Source organism: Lepidochelys olivacea (genome assembly GCF_965140295.1).
Source record: "Lepidochelys olivacea isolate rLepOli2 genome assembly, chromosome: 3".
Lineage (NCBI taxonomy): Eukaryota > Metazoa > Chordata > Testudines > Cheloniidae > Lepidochelys > Lepidochelys olivacea.
Genome location: NC_140413.1, coordinates 184,555,448 through 184,565,806, shown reverse-complemented (window position 1 = coordinate 184,565,806; position 10,359 = coordinate 184,555,448). Strand labels below are relative to the sequence as shown.

The window sequence follows — 10,359 nt, the reverse complement described above, 5'->3', positions numbered from 1 at the left end:
CCTTATTGAACCTCATCAGATTTCTTTTGGCCCAATCCTCCAATTTGTCTAGGTCCTTCTGTATCCTATCCCTCCCCTTCCTGAACAGTTTATATCCATCCATGACAGTACTCCACTCAGGTGAGTTATCCCACCAAGTCTCTGTTATTCCAAACACAGCATAATTCCTTGACTGTGCCAGAACTTCCAGTTCTCCCTGTTTGTTTTCCAGGCTTCTTGCATTTGTGTACCAGCACTTAAGATAAGTTGCTGATCGTCCCTCTTTCTCAGTATGAGGCAGGAGTCCTCCCCTCTTGCGCTCTCCTGCTCGTGCTTCCATCCCACTTCCCCACTTACTTCAGGGCTTTGGTCTCCTTCCCCCAGTGAACCTAGTTTAAAGCCCTCCTCACTAGGTTAGCCAGCCTGCTTCCGAAGATGCTCTTCCCTCTCTTCATTAGGTGGAGCCCATCTCTGCCGAGCTATCCTTCTTCTTGGAACACCATCCCATGGTCAAAGAATCCAAAGCCTTTTCTCTGACACCACCTGTGTAGCTATTCGTTGACTTTCACGATTTGACGGTCTCTACCTGGGCCTTTTACTTCCACAGGGAGGATGGACGAGAATACCACTTGCGCCTCAAACTCCTTTATCCTTCTTCCCAGAGCCACGTAGTCTTCAGTGATCCACTCAAGGTCATTCTTGGCAGTATCATTGGTGCCCACGTGGAGAAGCAGGGAGGGGTAGTGATCGGAGGGCTTGATGAGTCTGGGCAGTCTCTCTGTCACATCATGAATCCTAGCTCCTGGCAAGCAGCACACTTCTCAGTTTTCCCGGTCAGGATAGCAGATCGATGACTCAGTCCCCCTGAGGAGGAAGTCCCCAACCACCACCATCCGCATCCTTTTCTTGGGAGCGGTGGTCGTGGAACCCCCATTCCTAGAACAGTGCATCTCATGCCTCCCAACTGGTGGAGTCTCCTTCTGCTCCCTTCTCTCAGATGTATCATCTAGTCCACTCTCCGCCTTAGTACCTGTGGATAGAACATGAAAACAGTTGATCAACTGTATCTGCATTGCTGGTACATGGATGCGCCTCTTTCTTCTTCTGGATGCTGCCAATTTTCTTCACTGTCTTTCTGTCCCCACTGCGCAGCCTGCTCTGATTCTTCAGGTGTTGTGCCCGCAGAAGTATATCCTGATGTCTGTTCAGTAAATCTTCATTTTCTCTTATGCAACAGAGGGTTGATACTTGAACCTTCTCTTCCAATATGGAGACCAGCTTGCACTTTGTACAGACAAAGTTACTCCTGTCCTGTGGAAGAAAGACAAACATGGCACATCCTGTGCAGGTCACAACAGCCGATAGCTCACTATCCATATTACCCTCCTTCTAAGAGCTTCCTCAGCTGTTGCAGTAACTACTCAGAGAAACCTGTAAGATGAAAGCCTAAGTGGGCTCTCCCAAGGTGAACTCCCAGTCAAACTCCCTCTGTTCACCTCTCCACTGTTCACAACTGGCTGTCTTTTTATAACAATCAGGCCCACTCAAGGTCCACCTGGAATAAAGCAGTCCCAATTCACACTTTTCAAACAATGAAGCACATGGTCAAACTGACAGACTATCCCCGCAACAGACACTCAGATACTCACCAACACCGTCCCCCAATGCAAAATTAATATATATATATTTTATATGTTTATATATTTTTTAAATAAAAATATATTTTATTTCAAATATTTGCACAGTAGAAATGGTAAACAAAAGAAATACTATTTTTCAATTCACCTCATACAAGTACTGTAGTGCAATCTCTTTATTGTGAAAGTGCAATTTACAAATTTTTTTGTTACATAACTGCACTCAAAAACAAAAAATGTAAAACTTTAGAGCCTATAATTCCATTCAGTCCTACTTCTTGTTCAGCTTATTGCTAAGACAAATAAGTTTGTTTACATTTATGGGAGATAATTCTGTCTGTTTCTTATTTACAGTGTCACCTGAAAGTGAGAACAGGCGTTCACCTGGAAATTTTGTAGCCGGCATTGCAAGGTATTTACATGCCAGATATGCTAAACATTCATATGCCCCTTCATGCTTCTGCCACCATTCCAGAGGACATGCTTCCACGTTGATGATGCTTGTTAAAAAAATAATGTATTAATTAAATTTGTGACTGAACTTCTTGGAGGAGAATTGTATGTCTCCTGCTCTGTTTTATCTACATTCATGTTACAGCAGTCCCAGATAACGACCCAGCACATGTTGTTCATTTTAAGAACACTTTCACTGCAGATTTGACAAAATGCAAAGAAGGTTACAATGTGAGATTTCTAAAGATAGCTCCAAAACTTGACCCAAGGTTTAAGAATCGGAAATGCCTTCCAAAATCTGAGGGAGATGAGGTGTGGAGCATGCTCGCAGAAGTCTTAAACAAGCAACACTCTGATGCAGAAACTACAGAACCCGAACCACAAAAAAGAAAATCAGCTTTGTGCTGGTAGCATCTGACTTCAGATGATGAAAATGAACATGAATCAGTTTGCACTGCTTTGGATCGTTATCTAGCAGAACCATTCATCAGCATGGACACATATCCCCTGGAATGGTGGTTGAAGCATGAAGGGACATATGAATCTTTAGTGCATCTGGCATATAAATATGCAAATGCCTGTTCTCACTTTCAGGTGACATTGTAAACAAGAAGCGGGGAGCATTATCTCCTGCAAATGTAAACAAACTTGTCTGAGCAATTGGTTGAACAAGAAGTAGGACTGTATGGACTTGTAGGCTCTAAAGTTTTACATTGTTTTGTTTTTGAGTGCAGTTATTTTTTGGTACATAATTCTACATTTGTAAATTCAACTTTCATGATAAAGAGATTCCATTATAATACTTGTATTAGGTGAACTGAAAAATAGTATTTCTTTTTACAGTGCAAATATTTGTAATCAAATGGAAAGTGAGCACTGTATACTTTGTATACTGTGTTGTAATCAATATATTTGAAAATGGAGAAAACATTCAAAAATATTTAAATAAATGGTATTGTATTATTCTTTAACAGTGCAATTAATCATGAGATTAATCATGATTAATTTTTTAAATCGCTTGACAGCCTTAAAATAGTTGATGTGAAGATTTTTCATCTTTTTGGCTGTTTGAACTCTGACACGGGTAGAGACACCAAACTGAAGCCAGAAATCTTCAGGGATTACCCCTGGGTCTGCCCTGACAGTTAGTTTGAACTGACAGATCACTACAACTCTGTAAATAACTTACTCCATTCCCCTAGTTAATAAAAAGAAAAGGAGTACTTGTGGCACCATAGAGACTAACATTTATTTGAGCATAAGCTTTCGTGAGCTACAGCTCACTTCATCGGATGCATTCAGTGCGTCCACTGAATGCATCCGATGAAGTGGGCTGTAGCTCACGAAAGCTTATGCTCAAATAAATTTGTTAATCTCTAAGGTGCCACAAGTACTCCTTTTCTTTTTGCGAATACAGACTAACACGGCTGCTACTCTGAAACTAGTTAATAAAGCTTTAGATAATTTTATTACAGGATTGGCTACAAGTGTTGGCTTTGATGTATGATCTAGGGTACCAGCTGATGTAGGGTAAGTGACTGGTCTCTTAGGACTGGAAGCAACCTGAATGTGGTGTGATTTTTGTTGTGTTTGACCATTTATCACTAAGTCCAGTTTGTCTGGGTGGCAAGGTAGGCTAGAGGGGCTAAGACGACTGTCTGTAGACTCCATCTAAGACTGTTACAGTGATCCAGGAGTTCACATTTCTTACTGGCTTGGTGAAATCTAATTATAGAACATACCACCAGTTTGGTGTGTCTGCCCTGTGTTTGACAGTCTGCCCTTAGGTAGGCACTCATGGCTGTGAGCCACTCCAGATATTGTGACAGGTCAGGTGTTAGTATGGTGAAAATCTGGGTCTCATAATGAAAAAAAGCTTAACAGAACACCGTCAGGTCTCCTCCCCATGGCTGAGCCTCATCTCTCTTTATGTAGTCCTCCCTGACCTTTTCATAGCTGGGGCCACTTAATCACAATTAAGCCACCCAATCAGGATCAGTTAGGGGATAACTTCCACATTGCCAGACCTTTCGCCATAATTTTCCTATGGAATGCATTTTAAAACTAGGTCTCAGAAACCCATCTCTATTACTGAGGAAATAGAATTCTCCCAACAGCGACCAGGCCACAAAATGGCACAATTGCATCAAAGCTTCAAGGAACTTCTGCTCTTGCTGTCTGAATCCCCCACCATATCTGAAAAAATTGCTAGTGGCTCTATGTAGGTCCAAATCACCAGGCTACCCCTACAAAAACCACATTACAGCAGTGCCCTTGGTGTCCCTGAAGACCTGTGTGTAGCACGGAGGAGATGTGGACTTTGTGCATGGGCTCCTCAAATTCCTTCATTGATTCTGCTGTGGGTAAGATTTACTTCTAAATAGGTTTTCTCCCCTCATACAGGCCAAGAACCTGCATAGTGTTTTGTCACTAACATTCTTGTAGACAAGTAGAAAAAACTCAGGTATTTGAATAAGATAATTACAATTAACATTTTCAATCAGCATTGTCTTAACTCAGGGTGTTTGTATAGAGAGAATTGTTCCTTATCAAAATGTATGTAGAATAAAAAAATTACCATTCACATCACAGGCTGGAATAGCCAGACTAGTATGTGTTTGATATCTGAGCAGTTTGCTGTCTTAATATTTTTGATCTCTTATCTGCACAGTTTTGCAAGCATCATATTTCATGTATAGATGTGATGGGGAGAGATCTATAGTAGCAGTTCTATCCATAATGCATTCATCCCAGCACACATGCTTGCTTCTGTTCTATCTCCACTGTAGATACTTTTAATATCTATTTTTTAATAGTATTGAAGTTACTTCAGTCGGTGAGTGTCTAAATCTTTACAGCATACAAAAGGAAAGTTTAGCAAGAAGTAGGGAGATGGAATAACAAGTGTAGCTTAGATGAGAATTTTAGCATTAATCTTGATTCTTTTAAAGAGCTCCTGTTTTATTTACACTCTCATTTCATGTACTGCAGAACTCCTGTACATTTTTTTTTAACCAGCAATCATATTTGACCCATATTACAGTAGGTACATGGGTGGCGAGTTCCATGAGCCCGTGATGCCTCGGCACCACATATTCCTGGCCCGGGACCCAGTTCCAGCAATGTCTGAGGCCAGGTCTCTCCCTCGGCCCTGCCTTCCACCCCACATCCCCCGCATCCCCCAGGCCATTTAAAACAGCCTGGGGCCCACTCTCACCACCGGCAGCGCAGCAGAGCTGAGTGGCTTCCTGCCTGCTTGCTCCATGTTGTTGCTGGCCCCTCCCTGCTGCCCCTGGACGGGGTGGGTCTGTGTCCCTCCCCAAGCGCCCCTGTGGCCAATAGTATGCTGTGGGGGCAGTGTCTGGGGTAGCAGCACATGGAGACTCCCAACCCACCCTGCCTAGGAGCCCCAGGTAAGTGCCGTGCCCCCCACCCCCTCCCAGAGCCTGCAACGCCCCTTTCAGCCCCCAAACTCCCTCCCAGAGCCTGCACCCCTCACCCCTTCCTGCATCCCCACCCCTTGCCCAAGCTCAGAGCCTACACCCAAACTCCATCCCAGAGCCTGCACCTCAGACCTCTTCCCCCACCCACACTCTCTCCCAGAGCCCAACCTCTCATCCGTCCTGCATCCCAATCCCCTGCCCCAGCCCAGGGCCTGCACCCCAGACCTCCTCCCCCACACCCAAAATCCCTCCCAGAGCCTTACGCAGATGGGGCCTTGTGCGAGAGGAGTTTGGGGAGGGGGTGGGTTCTGGGCACCACCAAAATTTCTACAAACCTTCCACCCCTGAGTAGGTACAAAATGAATGATTCACACAGTTCTAATACTTGTACACAACTATTTAGATTACAATTTTTGATGCTGAAACCAGCCATTATCCATTTCTAACTGAGTTCTCCTACATTTAGAATTCTCTGGTAGTGACAAGTATCCAGCAGGCAATAAGTGTAAGTGTCCTCAAGTAATGTTGCACTTTACACTGCACTTGAACAGGAAAAGAGCTTATAAGTATAAATAATCAGTTAGTTACAGAGTGCCAGATCAAGACAGGTTTTGGCATGTACCAGGTCTTTTGCTGATTTAATAAACTCCCCTGGCTAAAGCATGCACAAGCACAGCACTTCCATTTTGAATTGAAAAAAATAATTGGCTCTTGATTCCCAGGCACCAATCATTACTCAACACAGCCAAGATTGTTCTGGTTCTGAGTTTCTTCAGTTCCTTTAATAGCTTCAGTCTGTCTAGAGTCTTCCAGTTCCTCTCAGTACCAAACTCAGGAGCTTTATGCTCTGTACACAGAGAAATACACCTGCTAACAATTCTGACTGGTTGGTAACAATGGTCTTTCAACTTTCTCTCACTTTATGCTATTGCTTTCATCCTCAATGTGCTTATGAGTGCAGTTATGCTTGTTTATGCAAACCTTTGAGCAGAAATATGGCCTAAAGCCCAAGTTATGATAGGGTCAGACAACTATAAAAGTATTAATTGCAAATAGCAATCTTAAACCAAAATTCAGTTCAAAAGTTGTACTGTCATTAACCCAAAGCAAAAATAATAAGCAGTGCCATCCACTAGAACTGAGAGATGTATATTAGAATCAGGGCTTTAGGTTTCTTATAATGCCAAAGGTATGATAGTCAAGGTATTAACTGAGGAGGAAAAACAGAATAGATTTAATATGTTATTTAAATAAAATACCTTTTCTGTCTTCTGTCAACCCTATTATGTGTATTGATTGCCAAAAAGAACTGTTTGTCTGTCATTGCAATTGTTGTTATGGAGTCAATGGGATTAGTTTTTCAAATGGTGTAAATCATTATAGCTCCACTGACTTCAAGAGAGCTACAAATTACATCAGGTGTGGATCTGGCCAGTATGTCTTAGAAGTTTTGAGTGTCATATACTAAGACTGATGCAAGAATAGAAAGTATCAGTTGCATTTCCAAATAAAAAAGCAATGTAAGTGATCCACTATACATATTTTCTGCTGTGCTTTATAGATTGATAGGTTTAGATCTTGAACTACTTGCATTTATCTGACCCAGGCTAGAGGGATTTCTAAGGAATACCTGGGTTTTTTAAGCTATAAGTAACTGGTTTAAATCATCATTTAGGATAAGAATTTGCTACTCATATCCAATCTCTTTAGTATATTAAGCTTAGATTGCATTTTTGTTTATTTGCTAGGTAACCTGCTTTAATCTGTTTGCTAGCCCTTATAATCACTTAAAATCTATATTTTCTAGTTAATAAATTTGGTTTTTGCTTTATCACAAACCATTGTGTGGAAATCATAACTTTGGAGCAGAAAGCTGCTGCAGATCTTCCTCCACATTGAGGGAGTGGGCGAATTTAATAAACTTAAGCTGTACATTTCCCTTGGCAGCACCAGCTAGTATAATTTTGGGTTTACTCTCCAGAGGGGAGTGTGTGCCTGAGAAGCTGGTAAGTGCCCTAGCTGTATAGCCTTCCCATGCAGAGGCTGGTCAGAAAGCCTGTCTGCATGTTACAATAGCTGGGTGTGTCCCTAGAGGGACAAAAGAATACTCAAGCTTTGCCTAATTTAGGAATGCATCTTCTTAGCAAATGGCAAGCAGAGTACTATTGTAAAATATAATTACTGAAAAGACACTACTCTTCTTAGTAAGTTGGAAATAGAACAGGATAGTGAGTGTCTGAGAGGGAGCTTCCAGTGGATTCCAAATGCCATAGTCAGTGCAGACATCTGGAAGTGGCTTGATGAAAATGATCCACAAAGTTATGTCTGTAGTTAAAGCAGCAGTTCAAGATCATAAGTTATCTGACTCCAAACTGGGTAGGTAATGGCCACTCTGCTGCCAGGAGCGTCCACAGCTTAAATGGAATTCTCTCATTCTCCCCCCCCCCCCCGCCACACACATAAAATACACATTTCTATTCTGAAAATACCTGTCTAAATGGCACTGTGGGATTTTACAACTATTGTGTCTCAAATGATATCCAGATCAAATATACTCAGTGTATGTTTTTTTTTTCTAAAATAACCTTTTTTTAAAGTAACTCCCAGCCCTGCAAACTTAACCTGTGATTGAAAGTCCAGCTGGGTGCTGCCCTCATTCTATGTCATCGCTAGTAAAAAGTTTCTTCAGGTTAAATTTTGTCCTCAGTGATATCTGTACAACCTTGTTGCTTTCAACTGGTTTAAATAGGTGTAACTGGCTCTATAATTTGAACTTTTTGGTGATGAAGCTCAAAAAGCCATAAAATTCAGATCCCTTTCTTTTAGCCCTGCAGTACCAATACAGCTAACAGAATTCAAAAATTTTTGTCAGCAAAGTCAGTAGATAGGACTTTAAATATCCCTGGGGAGCAGATGTGAGGAGGAAGGTGCTGTTTTTACAATCATAGCTCTGAGAAGAATTGCACATTAACTTGAAGAGCACCTTGGAAGTGCACTAAATTATGGTAAAACTGCAACTCTGCCCCCAGGACCCATAAAGAAGAAGAATTTAATCCAATAACTACTTTTTGTTTCTATCATTATTACTGTATATAATGAAAACACAATTCTGAATCTCAGAACAATTGTGTTGAATAAGAATTACAGTATAGACTTATTATTTGTAAATAAAATAACATAAATGAACACCTAAATTCCTAAGTTTGGTGGTATAGGTATAGTTTATCATAAGGTGCTATGTTTACTGAAGCTACAGTTTAACATTTTTTTACAAAATGTCTCGTCACATACAGGTGGATATTGGTCATATAAAATTGCCAAATGAAGCAGTGCTTGTGAGGTTTTAGTTTGGCCAGTGGATGAGCTGTCATTTTTACAGTTGGATGGGTATATAAGCAGAGAAACAGTTCACTCTGCAAAGCTCTGCTTGACTCCTACCGCAGCCAAGCTTGCTCAGCAGTAGAAAGAAATTCCTTCGAAAAGCTTTTGTGAAAATTGCATACAGGAATGGGGTTGTGTAGGAGTTGACCGGATAAAACAAAACAAGCAAAATCTTGGGAGTTTATCACTGTGATGAGAGTGATATGAGAGGTATGTTAAAAGCAGATGACATGGCAAAAAATGAGATAGGTGCCATGCAGGTAAAATCTGTGAAGATCAATATTGCCATTCTCTTTGCAATCTTGGTATCTTTGTTTGTAGCCACCAGTTCTGGATTTTGAACTGCTATATAAATTTTAATATAACAAGCACAAATGACGATAAAGGCAACAACATTTAACACTAAGACAATCAATATGTAGGCTTGGGAAAGAGACATTTCAATATCCTCGAGTAAACAAATACTGACCTTCATGTAACTGCTGACTCCTAAAAGAGGCAAAGCTGCTATTATAATTGAAAATATCCAGCCTGCAAGCTGGATTGCATTGCATTGCATACGTGATGGCATGCTACCTTTCTAGAGTGATCACAGTTAATGTATAAACTGAAAGTTCACTTGCAAACACTGAAAACGCCAGCAATACTGCAACCACAGCCTGTTTGCCAGTCTATTGCCTGGTTGTAGGACTGACTCCTGGTTTGGGCATCAACAGAAGCAATAAGCAGCAAATAAAGTCCCATGCAAAAATCGGCAAAGGAGAGGTTGCACATAAGGAAGAGCGGAACAGTGAGTTTGTAATGGCTAGTTAGTAGAAAAAGGAATACAATGAAATTGCCAGCAATTGCTAGGATATTAATAAATCAAATGAAGATTCTGAGAAAGCTGGATCCCATGATTCAGAGGGAGGGCTCCTGCCTCATACTGAGAAAGAGGGATGATCAGCGAGTTATCTCAAGTGCCTATACACAACTGCAAGAAGCCTGGGAAACAAGCAGGGAGAACTGGAAGTCCTGCAGTTAAGGAATTATGCTGTGATTGGAATAACAGAGACTTGGTGGGATAACTCACGTGACTGGAGTACTGTCATGGATGGATATAAACTGTTCAGGAAGGACAGACAGGGCAGAAAAGGTGGGGGAGTTGCATTGTATGTAAGAGAGCAGTTTGACTGCTCAGAGCTCCGGTATGAAACTGCAGAAAAACCTGAGAGTGTCTGGATTAAGTTTACAAGTGTGAGGAACCAGAGTGATGTCGTGGTGGAAGTCTGCTATAGACCACCATCACCAGACCAGGGTGATGAGGTGGACAAGGCTTTCCTCCGGCAACTAACGGAAGTTACTAGATCGCAGGTCCTGGTTCTCATGGGAGACTTCAATCACCCTGATATCTGCTGGGAGAGCAATACAGCAATACAGCGGTGCAAAATCCAGGAAGTTTTTGGAAAGTGTAGGGGACAATTTCC

General features: G+C 41.6%; 1 pseudogene across 1 annotated transcript; it reads right to left on the bottom strand.

Annotated features, from left to right (window-relative positions):
- Positions 1–8,737: 8,737 nt before the first annotated feature.
- On the bottom strand, positions 8,738–9,790 carry LOC311518892 (lutropin-choriogonadotropic hormone receptor-like; annotated as a pseudogene). The gene has a single exon. The product of its transcript is annotated as a lutropin-choriogonadotropic hormone receptor-like (transcript).
- Positions 9,791–10,359: the final 569 nt, after the last annotated feature.